We start from the raw sequence: 18,098 nt of genomic DNA on the forward strand, positions 1-18,098 counted from the left end.
CACTCCCTGCGTAAAGAAGTGTCGTATGGCCCTGACATCACACCCCCACCACTCTCTGCCGAAAGCACTGTCGTATAGCCCTGACATCCCACCCCTCCACTCTCTGCATAAAGCAGTGTCGTCAAGCCCTGACATCCCACCCCCACCACTCTCTGTGTAAAGCAGTGTCATATGGCCCTGACATCCTAGCCCCGCCACTCTCTGTGTAAAGCAGTGTCATATGGCCCTGACATCCCACCCCCACCACTCTCTGTGTAAAGCACTGTCGTATGGCCCTGACATCACACCCCTACCACTCTCTGCGGAAAGCACTGTCGTATAGCCTTGACACCCACCTCTCCACTCTCTGTGTAAAGCAGTGTCATCTAGCCCTGACATCCCACCCCCTCCACTCTCTGAATAAAGAAGTGTCGTATGGCCCTGACACCCACCCCTCCATTCTCTGCATAAAGCAGTGTCGTCAGGCCCACACATCCCACCCCTCCACTCTCTGCGTAATGCGGTATCGTCAGGCCTTGACATCCAACCCCCGCCACTCTCTGCGTAAAGCAGACATGTTACAGACATTTACAACAAAGACATATTATAAAATATTGACATATACTGTAGGCGGCTGGAGCATTATTGGGAGACAGACTCACTGTTCCTCAGGCTGTGACAGGAGATCACATACTGGGCTGCCAGATCAACTGAGTTCCCTCCTCCCTCTCCCAGTAGGATTGGGACCCATTGTGATTCTGGCAGGTGTGGGAACTCTGGGATTAGATTTCTGAATTTCGGGAAGAATGTTTCTCTAATCCCAGAGTATCTGTCACAGTGCAGTAGGAAGTGCACCTCTGTCTCTATTTCTCCCCGCTGGCAGTGGGAGCACAGCCTGTCCTCTCTGGGCAGCCAGGTCTGCCTCTGTCGCCCAGTTTCTATGGCCAGGTTGTGGTCACTGAGCCTGTACTTCGTTAGGGTCTGTTTCTGTTTATTTTTTATTTTGGTCAAATATTCAGCTAGTGTGTATTGTCTGTTTAAGGTTCTGTAGCATTCCAGTTTATGTTGTGTTTGTGTGTGTGTGTCCCAGTGTGTGAGATATTGCTGTTTGATCTGTGCTGTGATGTGGTTGAGTCTGGGTTGTGGTGCTCTAGCAGTGCTGTCCTGAGGCTGGTTAGTGTCGGTGTCACTCACTGCGAGTGTGATCTCAGCAGAGTCTCTGTACTCTTGGCACAGAGCTCAGATGTCAAAGCACAGCAGCAGCTCTCCACAGCGATCCTCTATAGCGCCCTTTCTCCCGCAGCTCCGTCCTCATTGGAAGGAAGCAAGAGTGAAAGGCTGAAGTGAAATAGAGCGGGGACGAAGGCAGTGAAGAGAGAGAACGTGGGAAGAACAGAAAAACGCAAGCGAAAAAAAGCAGCGTCGTAAAAGAGGTGACGGAGCTGTCCTCTCAATAAGAAGGGTGCCAGCGAGCCTTGCTCTCGCTTACGGCCACACCACCTTGAGCACGCCTGATCTCGTCTGATCTCGGAAGCTAAACAGGGATGGGCCTGGTTAGTACTTGGATGGGAGACCGCCTGGGAATACCAGGTGCTGTAAGCTTTTAAGCGCAGGAGGCGCCCTATCCCCGCTCGCTCGCTCATTCCCCTGTTCACACGTGCAGTGCGGCTTGTCCGTCTGTTTATTTGTCAGCTTTGGCGAGACACGGGTGCTTGTGTATTAGCGTGAGCGTTTTTTATTCTGATCATGAACAGTTTAACAAGTCCGCAAAGGATCCTGGAAAGGTTTATCGCCAGCTGAAAAGAGACACAGCGCTTCGGCTGTGGAGACTTGTTCGGCTGGCGTTCGGAGAGTTGCGTTTTTCAGAATTGTATTGAGATCGTTTTCCACAGAGCTCAGATGTCAAAGCACAGCAGCAGCTCTCCACAGCGATCCTCTATAGCGCCCTTTCTCCCGCAGCTCCGTCCTCATTGGAAGGAAGCAAGAGTGAAAGGCTGAAGTGAAATAGAGCGGGGACGAAGGCTGTGAAGAGAGAGAACGTGGGAAGAAGAGAAAAACGCAAGGGAAAAAAAGCAGCGTCGTAAAAGAGGTGACGGAGCTGTCCTCTCAATAAGAAGGGTGCCAGCGAGCCTTGCTCTTGCTTACGGCCACACCCCCTTGAGCACGTCTGATCTCGGAAGCTAAACAGGGATGGGCCTGGTTAGTACTTGGATGGGAGACCGCCTGGGAATACCAGGTGCTGTAAGCTTTTAAGCGCAGGAGGCGCCCTATCCCCGCTCGCTCGCTCATTCCCCTGTTCACACGTGCAGTGCGGCTTGTCCGTCTGTTTATTTGTCAGCTTTGGCGAGACACGGGTGCTTGTGTATTAGCGTGAGCGTTTTTTATTCTGATCAGGAACAGTTTTACAAGTCCGCAAAGGATCGAGGAAAGGTTTATCGCCAGCTGAAAAGAGACACAGCGCTTCGGCTGTGGAGACTTGTTCGGCTGGCGTTCGGAGAGTCGCGTTTTTCAGAATTGTATTGAGATCGTTTTCCACAGAGCTCAGATGTCAAAGCACAGCAGCAGCTCTCCACAGCGATCCTCTATAGCGCCCTTTCTCCCGCAGCTCCGTCCTCATTGGAAGGAAGCAAGAGTGAAAGGCTGAAGTGAAATAGAGCGGGGACGAAGGCAGTGAAGAGAGAGAACGTGGGAAGAAGAGAAAAACGCAAGGGAAAAAAAGCAGCGTCGTAAAAGAGGTGACGGAGCTGTCCTCTCAATAAGAAGGGTGCCAGCGAGCCTTGCTCTCGCTTACGGCCACACCCCCTTGAGCACGCCTGATCTCGTCTGATCTCGGAAGCTAAACAGGGATGGGTCTGGTTAGTACTTGGATGGGAGACCGCCTGGGAATACCAGGTGCTGTAAGCTTTTAAGCGCAGGAGGCGCCCTATCCCCGCTCGCTCGCTCATTCCCCTGTTCACACGTGCAGTGCGGCTTGTCCGTCTGTTTATTTGTCAGCTTTGGCGAGACACGGGTGCTTGTGTATTAGCGTGAGCGTTTTTTATTCTGATCAGGAACAGTTTTACAAGTCCGCAAAGGATCGAGGAAAGGTTTATCGCCAGCTGAAAAGAGACACAGCGCTTTGGCTGTGGAGACTTTATTAATAAGGCCCCTCAGTAGTTGAGATCTCTGTTATACCCATCTAGAAACATGCAATCAGCATGTTATTGCTGAAGCAATAGTCACAACATTATTCCACACCTGGGTGAGATGCGGGTTATGATGACAGTCATGCTTTCTACACCTTATACTGAGCTTAGAAATGGACAAAGCGGACATCTCACGAGCAGATCCCTCCGCGTATAAGAAAGGCAACTTGTCTCAGCAAAAATACCACGGATTCACACCCAAAATATGATAAAAAGGCAAAAACCCCACACTTGGAATGCAAACGTACCCTAAAAAGGAAACACGGTTTTAAAACGAACTTGATTTTCCCCTGGAGAAACCTTTTTATGGACACACATCGCATCTATTACACATGTAGAACTAAATATAAAGATAAAACTTAATATAAGAAGTCATGACATATCACACATGACGAAGTCTGGTCCAGAATAAACAGTTTACACTGACCCACCTTTATTTACCCTGGTCACTCACTTCTATTAACTGTTTAACTGGGTAACAAATTAATATTTGTTTCAATTTGGGATCTACACCTGGGAGCCCTGAAATGTTGGCCAGAGGGGAGAAGCTGATATTCAGACGTGAGAATATATTAAAAAAAAGGATCTGATGTTGTTTTTCACCTGTCTAATCAAAGCTTGTTCAAAAATTATCTGATTATAGGACACACGAGTTTATAATCATACTCATTCCACTTTTTAACCCCGTATATATGCACAATATGAAACGTATATACACTAAATCTCACGTGTGACTCCCATAATATACATTTCTTTACGAAAATTAGGAACACTTACTACAATTATCAACCCCCCATGACGAGGCAATATTTCATACCTTTGTTTCTTTGTGGGTTCAAAGTTCTGTCCTGTCGTTTCACACGTAATGTTTTGGTAGTTATCTCAATTTTCCTTTGCAATTATCTCCAAGATCATCATCAACTTTTTGTAAAACGCTATGCACAACTGATATTTAAAGAAAGTCCTGTACCAAAACGGCTTCGTAGGGAAAGACAACTTTTTTTTCCTTACGTTAGTCGCTACACGGTTACTCAAAAAATCCATTCACCGCCTTTAAAAAAAAGTTTCGTTTTTTATTGTGGTTCACTGACATTTCTGTCACAATTCTGAGGGACCCCAAATAAAATTCACTTGCCGGTATAAAGACGCCGGCGAGGATAAGACAGGTATCGAGCCACCTGCGTATCTAGCGGACGTTTAAAATAAAACAATGGCGAGTAATGTTGCGAAGGGCTACTGTTTTTTTTAAAGTTTGTCGATTGTAAGGGACGTGGGCCGAGACAGAAATACTGGACGGGGTGGGAAAAGCTTGATTGATGGTTTGTTGTACCGCAACGGTCACAATTGACTCACCAGCAAAGATGGCGCCGAGGCCACATCGACTCCTTCCCGCCCTGCCTCGCACCGAAGCTCGAGCTGCGGAGCGCGACGCCAAACCGCCGGTCCACGGGCGCGGGCGGCGGACATAGACGTCATAAACCCTTCCGAGGCGCAGGAATTATAGATCACGGTAGTTTCTTCTGAACCCGGGTTAGGGACAGTGTGCCCTCCGTGAGAGTCTTCTGAGGAAGCCAGTGTCTCATGGGTGTCCAGGCTTGGTACCATCTGTCCATCACAGGACACACAGACACACACACTCACTCACACACCCTAGACAGGACACCAGTCCATCACAGGACACACACACACACACTCACACACCCTGAACAGGACACCAGTCCCTCATAGGACACACACACACACAACCTGGATAGGACACCAGTCCCTCACAGGACAAACACACACTCACACACCCTGGACAGGACAGCACTCCATCATAGGACACACACACACCAGGGCCAGTTTTCCCAGAAGCCAATTAGCCCAAAAGCCTGTCTTTGGACCCGAAGAACACAGGGAGAACATGCAGACTCCACACAGACAGTCCCCCCCCCCCGGGTCCAGACCCGAGCCCGGAGCCCCCCCGTGCTGAACCCCTCCGTACAGACGTCCGCACACAGCTCCGTTGTTCCTGATTCTCGAGGTGATCTGTTAAAAGAAGCCGGTGTGTTGCCTCCAGGTGACATTTCCTACTGGAATCAGGACAGGAGGCTCTTCTGTACACTTCTGAAAGGGGTGGGGGTGGGGAACAAGCCGCCCAGCCCTGTGGTTGAAGCCGATACCCCGGCTTCTCTCCAGACACAGCTGGGTGAGCTCCTCCAGTCAGTACAGGGGGCTCTACTGTACACAGAGGGTGGCGGGGGTGTGGAACAACTCCTTTGTTCGGGGCCTTGGGGCATTCTTGTTGTGAAAGGCGCTATATAAAAAACTGAATTGAAATTGAATCTTACAGGTTTGGGTTTTTCAGAGATCTTGTCAGAGATCTTGTCTGACATGCCCGTTTCAAAAACGTAACGACACTCCTCACGTCCGAGCGCCGCCGGTCTGTGACGTAACGTATGCTTACACAACCATGACGGTTTCATCATGGACAGCACGAAAGCCCGAAAAGTGGTTGACGTTTTAATTTGGCAACGCCACGATGGATCCCAGTTTTTTTTTTTATTTTGGGGGCCAAAGAGGACAAAAAAGGAAATGTCTGGAGGTGGATCGATGGTCATCTCTGCGGTTGTTCTGATGTTCTGGAAAAAACAAAACAAAAAAAAAACGGCTCGCTTGCCCGGTCGTGTAGTGTTTCCACACCCCACGCAAATCAACTTCTCTTCGCCCCCTGGGGCTCGTCGCCCGCCGCACCCCTCTCACGTGATAGGGGCTTCCCCCGGCTGTGACGTACTTACCCCACCCCCTTCGGCCAACGTCATACCGAAGGTCGCGCTTCGGGCCGCGGCGATGTTGACGGACTGTCTTGTAGCGTGAGAAGGGTTTAAATTTCGACTTAAGGAGTTGGCCATCGTTATATTTCGCGAGGTATCATACGGGGGGAAAAAGAACATTTATATTTATCAACCTACTAGTAATACTGGGTGGAAGTCACGTTCCCCAAAGTTCAGTGCCTCTCTCTAATAAAGTAGAAACGCGACATTAAAAAAAAGAACTCCTATTCCCATTTGTAATGACCCCATCGTGTTTTTCCCGGTGTGCGCTTATCTTTCGGAGACCGTTTCTCTCTGGTGTTGTTTTGCTGTTGGAATAAATGCCGAGGTGACCCTTCTGTGTGGAGTCTGCGTATTCTCTCCAGCGGGTCGTTTCCTCCACCGCAGGGGCTGGTCAAACCGGGGTCTCCCAATCGTCACAGAAGTGTGTGTCGTTTTGGGTGGTGGTGGGGGGGTGCATCGGGGATACTGCGCCCCGAGGGGGTGACCTCTCACCTTACTCCGGACAAAGGGAGAAGACCTGTACCTTCACGAGTCCGGGTTGTGAAAACTTCTTCTGGCAGTTCAAAACGTTTCGAAGGGACTACAGCGCTACCCTGTTTTCCATTTGTATCGTGTATTATTAGACAGTCATAAGTATCTGTACTGATCACAGAGTCCCCCTCTCACTGCCAGGACTGAAGCCCAGTGCAGCACGAATAATAATAATAATTAATAAGTCTGGACCCTCCACTCAGAGCTCTTCCCAGGTCAGGGGGATCCCCTCCAGCCCCCCCAGTGTGCAGCCCCCACCTGGATGATGCTACAGTCCGCTAAGCACACAGCAGCTCTCAGTGGGGAGGAGAGCAGAGGGATGGAGCCAGTTCAGAGAGGGGGGTGATAAGGAGGCCATGATGGGTCAAGACCAGGGGGGGAATCAGGCCAGGACACTGGGGTAACACCCCTACTCTTCTCCAGAAACACCCCAGGATTGTTAACGAGCACAGAGAGTCAGGACCTCGGTTTTACGTCTCATCCGAAGGACGGCGCCTGTTTACAGTCCAGTGTCCCCCGTCACTATACTGGGGTATCGGGACCCACACAGACTGCAGGGTGAGAGCGCCCCCTGCTGGACCCACTCACACCTCTCCCAGCAGCAACCTTGGGGGGGGGGAGGGAAAAAACCAAAAGCTAAACAGATTTTTTTTTTTAAAAAATTATTGATGCTTAACAAAAGGTCATCAGTCCAGTCTGGAGCCCCTCAGCTTCAGTTCAGACCAGTCTGGGGCCCCCCAGCTTCAGTACAGTCTGGGGCCCCTCAGCTTCAGTCCAGTGCAGTCTGGGGTCCCTCAGCTTCAGTCCAGACTGGGGTCCTTCAGCTTCGGTCCAGCACAGACTGGGGTCCCTCAGCTTCGGTCCAGACTGGGGTCCCTAAGCTTCGGTCCGGCACAGTCTGGTGTCCCTCAGCTTCGGTACAGCACAGCCTGAGGTCCCTCAGCTTTGGTCCAGTCCAGTCTGGGGCCTCTCAGCTCCAGTCTAGTCCAGTCTGGGGCCCCTCAGCTCCAGTCCAGTCCAGTCTGGTGTCCCTCAGCTCCAGTGCTGTCCAGTCTGGGGTCCCTCAGCTTCAGACCAGCACAGTCTTGGGTCCCTCAGCTTCGGCCCAGCACAGACTGGGGTCCCTCAGCTTCGGTCCAGCATAGACTGGGGTCCCTCAGCTTCGGTCCAGCACAGTCTGGGGTCCCTCAGCGTCGGTCCAGCACAGTCTGGTGTCCCTCAGCTCCTGTCCTGTCCAGTCTGGGGTCCCTCAGCTTCGGTCCAGCACAGTCTGGGGTCCATCAGCTTCGGTCCAGTCTGGTGTCTCTCAGCTCCGGTCCAGTCCAATTCAGTCCAGTCCAGTCCACTCCAGATCTTAGCAGGCACAGAACCAGGAAAGGAACCTGGAAAGATATTGTTATTGCAGGTGTGAGGGACACAGACACAGACGTCACCATGACATCAAACAGCAAGAGGAGACTCCTCCTTGAATCACAGACACGACCAGGCGGCGCCCCCCTGTCTGCTCACCTGCACCTCCTCTTCCTCTTCTTGTCCTTCCCGGCAGCCTGCTTCTCCTCTCCCTCGCTCTTCCTCTCCTGAGCTACGGTCTCCGCCGCCTCCATGACACGCAGCTCAGGGACTTTAAAAAGACGCATCGGCGCTTCTGAAGCAGAGACAGGAGAGTCACGTTAAGAGTCGGACTGGACACTCCAGTACATGAACACTGCACTGAGAGAGAGGGGTTGATACAGACACACTGACTAGACACTCCAGGACATGAACACTGCACTGAGAGAGAGAGGGGTTCATACAGACACACTGACTGGACACTCCAGTACATGAACACTGCACTGAGAGAGAGAGGGGTTGATACAGACACACTGACTAGACACTCCAGGACATGAACACTGCACTGAGAGAGAGAGGGGTTCATACAGACACACTGACTGGACACTCCAGGACATGAACACTGCACTGAGAGAGAGAGGGGTTCATACAGACACACTGACTGGACACTCCAGGACATGAACACTGCACTGAGAGAGAGAGGGGTTCATACAGACACACTGACTGGACACTCCAGGACATGAACACTGCACTGAGAGAGAGAGGGGTTCATACAGACACACTGACTGGACACTGACTTGACACTGGACAGGAGTAAAGAGAGGATCAGAGCATTACCCACCTTCTTTTTCTTCTGTCTCACAGGAGGTGGTGATTGGACCTCCTCCAGCTGGAGTCCGTGGAGGGAGAGAGGGGGCAGGAGAGGGACAGCACAGGGAGAGAAAGAGAGAGACAGGTGAGTCAAGTGTCCCAAGAGCACAGAGACTCTGCTGAGATCACACTCGCAGTGAGTGAGCCTGGGTGTAGCCCACTAATACTGACCCACTGGACACCACATGACAGACAGGAGGAGGAGGAGAGAGACACACCGCCTGGACACCACAGGACAGAGAGGAGGAGAGAGACACACTGAGGACAGAGAGGAGGAGGAGAGAGACACTGACAGACAGGGCTGAAAGAGAGAGAGACACTGAGACCCAGGGACAGACAAGACGGCAAAACTCCACCACAGACAGGACAGGGGGCAGGGTGGGACCAGCACTGACCTCCTTACTCTCTCCTGCCGGAAGAGCTGTCTCCACCTCCTCTTCCTCCTGCAAGTCAAGAGACAGGCTGAGAGAGTGACGGGCTGGCGGGACATCGGCAAACAGAGCTGAAGGCAAAGAGCAGAGGAGACAGGCCCAGCTGGGACAACGCAGGACAGACAGAGAGACAGACAGGGAGACACACGGAGAGACACAGGGAGAGAGACCCAGCTGGGACAACGCAGGACAGACAGAGAGCATGGAGACACACGGAGAGACACAGGGAGACAGGCCCAGCTGGGACAACACAGGACAGACAGAGAGCAGGGAGACACACGGAGAGACACAGGGAGACAGGCCCAGCTGGGACAACGCAGGACAGACAGAGAGCAGGGAGACACACGGAGAGACACAGGGAGACAGGCCCAGCTGGGACAACGCAGGACAGACAGAGAGCAGGGAGACATGGAGAGACTCAGACAGAAGGACAGAAAGGCAGAAAGAGAGAAGTACAGACGGACAAAAAGACAGAGAAAAGGACAGATGGACTGATGGACAGAAAGGCAGAGAAAATGACAGAAAGACAGATGGACAGATGGACAGAGAAAAGAACAGAAGGACAGAGGGACAGATGGACAGAGGGACAGATGGACTGAAGGATAGACGGACAGAAGGACAGATGGACAGACAGACGGACAGACTCTGCCCCACTTGCCTCGTCAGACATCTCAGCCTCTCTCCTTGCCCTCCGCACTGGGGAGCCCCAGGCGGGGCCTGGCGGGGCCGGGCGGGCGATGGGGGGCAGGACGGGCGGGGGCAGGGGCAGGGGCACCACCCCGGGCATCAGGGGGGGCTCGAGGGGCATGGCGGGGATGAAGGGGCGGCAGCGGGGCGGGGCGGGCAGGGGCCTGAGGGGGCCGGAGCGGGGGCCCGGGGGCGGGGAGCGGAGGGGGCTCTCGGGCGAGGAGGGGGGGGACACCGAGCGGAACGAGCTGGGCGAGCCCGAGCGGGACGAGCCGGGCGACCCCGGGAGCTCCAGCTGCAGCTCGGCCGCCCTCTCCAGCTTCTGGACGAGCTCGGGGAAACACGAAGACACCACGGGATTCTGTCCAGCGGGGAGAGGGGGAGACACAACGCAGGGGGGATGAGGAGCAGAGACTATGCCTGGACAGGTGAGTGTGTACAGTGTGTCCAGTAAGAGTCTGGACAGGTGAGTGTGTACAGTGTGTCCAGTAAGAGTCTGGACAGGTGAGTGTGTCCAGTGTGTCCAGTGAGAGTGTGGACAGGTGAGTGTGTACAGTGTGTCCAGTAAGAGTCTGGACAGGTGAGTGTGTCCAGTGTGTCCAGTGAGAGTGTGGACAGGTGAGTGTGTCCAGTGTGTCCAGTGAGAGTGTGGACAGGTGAGTGTGTACAGTGTGTCCAGTAAGAGTCTGGACAGGTGAGTGTGGACAGTGTGTCCAATAAGAGCCCAGACAGGTGAGTGTGGACAGTGTGTCCAGTGAGAGTCTGGACAGGTGGGTGTGTACAGTGTGTCCAGTAAGAGTCCGGACAGGCGAGTGTGTCCAGTGTGTCCAGAAAGAGTGTGGACAGGTGTGTCCAACAGTAAGAAGCTGTCTTACCCTGTAACCTAGCTCAGGGGTGTTAGGGGGTGCTCTGTCTCCTCCCCAGATCTCACCTTCAGCTCTGGTGAAATGACGGACCACTACGAGATGCTGGAAACGAGGACACAAGACAGAGGTTAGGTCCACAGAGCTCACTCAATCACTACAGCAAGCAGAGACCTCTCGGCCATCAGGACTGTGGGGGTCAGAGTGGGGAGCTGTAGGGTATCGGGAGTTTAGGGGTCAGAGTGGGGAGCTGTAGGGTATCGGGAGTTTAGGGGCCAGAGTGGGGAGCTGTAGGGTATCGGGAGTTTAGGGGTCAGAGTGTGGAGCTGTAGGGTATCGGGAGTTTAGGGGTCAGTGAGGGGAGCTGTAGGGTATCGGGAGTTTAGGGGTCAGTGTGAGGAGCTGTAGGGTATTGGGAGTTTAGGGGTCAGAGTGGGGAGCTGTAGGGTATCGGGAGTTTAGGGGTCAGTGGGGGGAGCTGTAGGGTATCGGGAGTTTAGGGGTCAGTGGGGGAGCTGTAGGGTATCAGGAGTTTAGGGGTCAGTGGGGGGAGCTGTAGGGTATCGGGAGTTTAGGGGTCAGTGGGGGAGCTGTAGGGTAGATGTGGGGCACCGGGCCCACCACAGGGCGGCCGGTCCAGTCTCGCGGAAGGCGACCGGGTCAGACTTACGGAAAAGCACCGGGACTTGGGCCGGGACCTCTCCCGCTGCCAGTCCGGGTTCGGCCTGACCGGTGTGACCTGTGAAGACGCCAAACAGCCCATCTCCGAGACAGCTCTGACCAAATAGCCCAGCCCAGTCGTGTCGAGACTAGGGGCCTTGGGCAGTCTCTACAGTGTGTCCAGTGAGAGTGTGGACAGGTGAGTGTGTACAGTGTGTCCAGTGAGAGTCTGGACAGGTGAGTCTGACCAGTGTGTCCAGTAAGAGTCTGGACAGGTGAGTCTCTACAATGTGTCCAGTGAGAGTCTGGACAGGTGAGTCTGACCAGTGTGTCCAGTAAGAGTCTGGACAGGTGAGTGTGTACAGTGTGTCCAGTAAGAGTCTGGACAGGTGAGTCTCTACAGTGTGTCTAGTGAGAGTCTGGACAGGTGAGTGTGTACAGTGTGTCCAGGAAGAGTCTGGGTCATCCAGAGGCAATCTGTGCTCTCAGAAGGCCATACTGTACACGTGACCCTGTCTCTTGAGCCGAGGGCGTGTCCTCAGTCAAGATCACCACTGGAAGTGTCTCTCCTCGTCTGGAGGTGTTACCGTGAGACCTGGTCTGTCAAGCACTTTGTGCTGCTATTTGTGTGAAAGGTGCTCTATCAGTGAAGTTTATTATTATTATTATAATACAGCGAGTGCTGCTGGGGGCGGAGAGGTCAGTCGGAGGAGGGCTGGATGCTGGACGCTGGACGGCGGGCGGGAGGGGTGGACTTACGACGCCTCGCCGGGCCCGGGTCCTGCTGCGACCGCGCACGGCCATGCGGCATCTCTGTCGGTGCATCGTCCTGCCGAGACAAGCAGAGTCACAGTGGGGAGGGGAGGGGGCGGAGCCACACAGCTGGGCGGTTTGTTCCCCAACCCCGCCCCCCTCTGTGTACAGAAGAGCCTCCTGTCCTGACTGGAGGAGCTCACCCAGCTGTGTCTGGAGAGAAGCCAGGGTATCGGCTTCAACCACAGGGCTGGGCAGCTTGTTCCACACCCCCGCCACTCTCTATGTAGAGGTGCACCTCCTCTCAATATCTTTTTACAGCACGATCACACCCATAAGAGTTGAGTAACGGTAAAAAAACAACTTATTTCTCCACTTATTTTGTTATTTCTCGCCAGCGGCACTTTTGACTGACTTACCGATTTCACGGGGATACTGAAGAGCGATTCTGAAGCTGAAACTAATGATTGAAGTCGAAGTAACTTTATTGGAAGAAACACGTGTTTAGAAAGGACTATATAGCGCTTTCCTCCTCTTCTCTCTTCACTCCTCTGAGCTCATGGGGCTCCGGCGCCGTCCCCCGCTAGAATCCGCCGCTCTGTGACGTCAGGCGGCTCATTGTGACGCCTCCGTGACGTCGCCCCCCACGCGCTCACGGCTCGGCCGCGAAACAAAAATGGCCGACATTTTTCACGGTTGTTGTTTTTTTTTTGGGTGGACATTTTATTTTTCCAACTCTCAGCGGCCAGCCGGGTGTCCCTGTACGACCCCGGTAGTCGCCACCTCGGACAGGCAGAGGAAACGGGTCCAGGTGTTTCCGGCCCAAGCGTTACAAAAGCTGCACTTGAATTTAAAGACAAAATCACGTCGAGGGCGCATTCAGCACCCCCACGTCCAACACGGGTTTCCGTGGGGTTTGGTTCAGTGAAATTAGCACCCCCCCCCCCGACCCCAAAATCAAAGAAAGACCAACATCCACCCCCCTCTAGCGCCCAAGGGCGTAAATTTCGGGCCACGCCATGTCCAAAAAACACGGGTTCCCCCTGTCCTGCCGGGAAAGGAAACGCCATTTTCTTTTCCGAGCGCTGCGTGGGACCTCACGACCCCCCCCCCCCCCAAAAAAAAACCGGGCTTCGCAGACGAGGAAAACCAGGCACGTCGACCTCTCTACAACACCACCCGGCTGTTTCTGTTTCAAACCATGGGAAAAAAATAAATAAAATTTCGCCTCTCACCGACCGCCGCGCAAAAAAACACAACTTCACGCTACAGAAACGGCCTGTGTGAGGGGGGGCACGGGAAAAAAATAAAACCTGCGTGTTTTCGGCAGAGTAAGCTCAGCGGGGAAACTCCCTGAATCTCGGGGTTGCTTCTTGAACCCCGAAAACGACCTTTTATCTCTCTCTCGTTTTCTTGGTGTCTGGGACGTTCACGAACTCCACCGCGTCGGTGCGATTTCCAGCGGGACTTGAACATAACCCCCCCCGTGGAGCTAGAGCGCCCCCGTGTGGCCGAGAGGACCACCACCCGCAGGGCTGAGCTTTTACTGCCGTGTCCCGCTTTCACTCTGGCGATGAAGGAGGGAATCAAGGAGGAGAATTAATATTGTGATCCACCAGTCCATCACAGGACACATACACACCCTAGACAGGACACCAGTCCATCACAGTACACACACACACCCTGGACAGGACACCAGTCCATCACAGGAAACACACACACCCTGGACAGGACACCAGTCCTTCACAGGATACCAGTCCATCACAGCCAGTGTCTCAAGGGTGTCCAGGGTGGGTACCATCTGTCCATCACAGGACACACAGACACACACACTCACACACCCTGGACAGGACACCAGTCCATTACAGGACACGCACACATATTATATTTCGCGAGGTATAATATGGGGGGAAAAAAAACATTTCTATTTATCAACCCACTAGTATTACTGGGTGGATGTCACGTTCCCCAAAGTTCAGTGCCTCTCTCTAATAAAGTAGAAACGCGACATTAAACTCCATTCGAAACGGGAGAAATCACCAGGACACGATACACCTTGCTCCGGACAATGGGAGAAGACCTGTACCTTCACGAGTCCGGGTTGTGAAAACTTCTTCTGGCAGTTCAAAACGTTTCGAAGGGACTACAGCTCTACCCTGTGTTCCATTTGTATCGTGTATTATTAGACAGTCATGAGTATCTGTACTGATCACAGAGTCCCCCTCTCACTGCCAGGACAGGAGCCCAGTGCAGCACGAATAATAATAATAATTAATAAGTCTGGACTCTCCACTCAGAGCTCCTCCCAGGTCAGGGGGATCCCCTCCAGCCCCCCCAGTGTGCAGCCCCCACCTGGATGATGCTCCAGTCCGCTCAGCACACAGCAGCTCTCATTGGGGAGGAGAGCAGAGGGATGGAGCCAGTTCAGAGAGGGGGGTGATAAGGAGGCCATGATGGGTAAAGACCAGGGGGGGAATCAGGCCAGGACACTGGGGTAACACCCCTTCTCTTCTCCAGAGACACCCCGGGATTGTAAATGAGCACAGAGAGTCAGGACCTCGGTTTGACGTCTCATCCAAAGGACGGCGCCTGTGTCCCCCGTCACTATACTGGGGCATCAGGACCCACACAGACCGCAGGGTGAGAGCGCCCCCTGCTGGCCCTACTAACACCTCTCACAGCAGCAACCTCAGTTTTTCCCAGGAGTCTCCCCTCCAGGTACTGACCAGGCTCCCACCTGCTGGGCTCCAGTGGGGAGGGGGCTGCCAGCTGGGAGCTGCAGGGTGAGATGGCTGCTGGGCAAACGATGGCTAAAGAGCTTCCTAGGACACTCAGGACTTCGTGGTCGACTTCCTTCTCTTCAGACGGAGGTGGCTTGAAATCTGTCTCGTTTCAAGGAGTATTGGACACGATGCGCCCCCTGCTATATCCCCGCCAACTGGTGGCACGCCGACGACGAGGGCTCTCGGCCTCAATCCGTCAACCACAAACTCTCCGGGATGAAAGAGAAGGACAGACTCTGTTCGTTCGTTTCGGTGGGGGGGGGGGAACCAAAAGCTAAACAGATTTTTTAAAAAAAATTTTTATTGATGCTTAACAAAAGAACAAAAATTACAATACAGATTAATGTCAAGGGTTTATTTAGTAACCCCCCCTCCCCCCCATCTTACGATCATCACAGGACCTTAAAATAATACTTAATAATACAAGGTCATGCAGACGATCTGAGGACTCAGGTGGAGATAATGTGAAAGTTTTCCACAGTCCAGTCTGGGGTCCCTCAGCTTCAGTACAGACCAGTCTGAGGCCCCTCAGCTTCAGTCCAGTATATGTTTCTAGGTTTATATTATGCATTTCATACGGTCAAATTACTTTTGAGCAACTAATAAGAAGCGCGAAACGGTATGCATTTTAGTTTCGTTTTGTGCTGGAACCCGTGGATTGATTAGAGATATCAAGTACATACAAGTCATTTTTTAAATGTTGTAGTTCGTCTTGAAAAAATGTTACGAGTACATCATCTATCAATAATTACACAGGTTCTGTTTCCATATTGCGGATTTTGGTTAGGTACAGTATTATCAAATCCAGTGGCGCTGTGTGTTACTTTACTGAGTCCCATGTCACATGGTCTGTGATTGAAACCTGTAAAACCGGTTTAATTCGTCACAGCCAGCACTCTTCAGGTGTGAGGGTCTTCTGCTCAGAATGAAATGCTAAAATGTTTGTGTATATTCTAATGGTAGTGGGGGCAGGGTGTGTGGGAACAGGTTTGGTTGAAATTGCATTGGAGATCTATGTTCTTCACACCTGAAACATTTTCTCTGAAAGCATTTTCTTAGCAGTTTAACCGATCTTGTTACAGCATGTTACAGTTTACTATTATTAACCATATTAATTTTAAGTGCTTAATGTGTAATCTTGTAAAAATATATTTTCATTGTTCAAATATACATTAAGTCTGACTATCATATAATAAGTTAAATACAAAACTAAAGAAAAAATAGGGTTAAATATAATTCAAAATATTTTGCTAACAATGTTAACTGTTTCTGAATAATAAAATGTATAATAATAAAATGTATTAACTAAGGAGTAGGATGGCACAGTTGTTAGTATGTTTTTTGTTTTGTTTCTTTTTCATAAATACAACAGTAGTACCTGATGTCTCAGTGGCTTTCAAAATTAAATTATGCATGCAAACCTGTGAACTAGAAAGATAACTAAGATATCCATCCATTATATTCCATAATATCCATGAAATATATGGCGCTGAAATACAGTATGTGTGACGCATAAAAGACACCAAGGGATTGGGTGAGCTCCCATCACAAAAAAAAACTGCGAACCTGCACTACAGCGACCATAGTACAGTATGGAGACCAAGGCGGTTTACGGGAAGAGATGGGGTGCTTCTGCCGCCCCAGCTTCCAAAGAGCGAAGGGTAAGCAAATACAGCAGACTTCATCTGAAATACGCGATTACAGCGCATATTACAAGGTATTATTGCCGTTTTGAATTTTAAATTCAATTATAATTATTTCTTCGTAGCCTGTTCTTCAAGAAAACACCGCATGGGCGAAACGATCTACCACCAGGACAGTAAAAAAGAAAGCGGTAAGACGGAAAAAAAGAAAAGTTTATTTTGACTTCTGTTCCGCGACTGATGAATACCACTGTGTGACTTTATTTCTTACATAAATTATGTTATTTTGCCACAGGCCGTGGGTCTCTGCTCTCGGCCACTGGCCAGGGTGCCAACCTGTAGAAGCAGCACCTGTATGGAGACATTTCGGCAGCAGCGGGAGCATTACGATGCATTACTGGGGAGGATTGGGAGGCTAGAGTTCCAGCAGTCAAACAGTTGAGCAGCTGTCTCCCGAAAAGTGCCTCTTCCCGCCACGCAGGCTGCAATGCCTGGCGGAAGCTCTGCCCCCCGCAGAGCACACACCGCCTCAGGACACTCCATCCCGGCCTCTCAGTTTACCACCGCGCAGGAATCTGTTGATGCTGTCCCCGCCGGCTATCTCCCCCCAGGAAGCACAGCGGAATTCACAGATGCCAGTGGGACGAATAATTCTCCCAGATGTCCAACTGCTACCCATCACCCAGGAGATGGAGGGGGGGTTGTACTTGCAGTGCATCGGCATAGACGGGAAAGCAAGAGCCGACCGCTACGCCGCCCTCGTGTTTCGAAATCTTGTGACTTTTGAAATTTACTGGGGGTGGACCACGTCTGTAAATTTCGATGGGTCCAGAGGCAAAAGTGCCTTGCCTTGCAATCTCCGGGAAACCATTAGTACGATGGTGAATCGGAGATTCTCAACCCTTGCTGCGTACGACTGAAAAAGAATTCGTGATCGGATCAACGAAATGCTTCGTAGGAAGAGGCGGTCTTTTCCTCTTGTCTAACAGTCTGTCCACAAACAAAACATTCCTGTTAGACAAGAGGAATTGAAAAAAAAACAATTTTGTCAATGAAAACCTGTGTGTGTGTCTCTCCCTGCTGGATGTCCCTCTCACAAACTGCTGAATGAATAAAATAATTTTATTGAAAACGAGTTTGCGATTGTCTGGTCTTTAAATTCTTGAGATACGCGATTCCATATTATATTCCCTTTTAATCAAATTCTAAAAGTATGCTTGTTGACTCCAGTATCACGTTAGTTAAAGACTTCGAAGCTTACAATGTTTAGGGAGAAATGGAATACCGGTGTGTATTTTTTTCTTTAAAGTACCAAGACCAGCCATATACCGTATGTTTATGTTAAGATTTCCCTTCAGTGGTAAAATTAGATATGAATATTCAATACTTAAACGGGCACAGTTAAGACATTAAATATACATATACATATTGTATACAGTACAGTTTGCATACGGTAATATGTTTATGTTACGCGATTAAAAAATAAATAAAACTGGAAGGTCCAGCACCACCATTATGTTTATATGGTTGTTTTTGTTGGTTGGTTGTTATTATGGTTATTAATAATA

At 51.3% G+C, this 18,098-nt stretch overlaps 1 non-coding gene and 2 pseudogenes across 1 annotated transcript; all 3 read left to right on the forward strand.

Annotated features, from left to right (window-relative positions):
• Positions 1–1,462: 1,462 nt before the first annotated feature.
• Positions 1,463–1,581, forward strand: LOC148669755 (5S ribosomal RNA). Its single transcript, XR_015938846.1, has one exon. It is a non-coding gene; the product is annotated as a 5S ribosomal RNA (ribosomal RNA).
• Positions 1,582–2,118: 537 nt separating this feature from the next.
• LOC148669756 (5S ribosomal RNA) lies at positions 2,119–2,227 on the forward strand (annotated as a pseudogene).
• A 537-nt stretch (positions 2,228–2,764) lies between these two features.
• Positions 2,765–2,883, forward strand: LOC148669757 (5S ribosomal RNA; annotated as a pseudogene).
• The last annotated feature ends 15,215 nt before the right edge of the window (positions 2,884–18,098 follow it).

Source organism: Lepisosteus platostomus, chromosome 5 (assembly GCF_059453375.1).
Source record: "Lepisosteus platostomus isolate fLepPlt1 chromosome 5, fLepPlt1.hap1, whole genome shotgun sequence".
Taxonomy (NCBI): domain Eukaryota; kingdom Metazoa; phylum Chordata; class Actinopteri; order Semionotiformes; family Lepisosteidae; genus Lepisosteus; species Lepisosteus platostomus.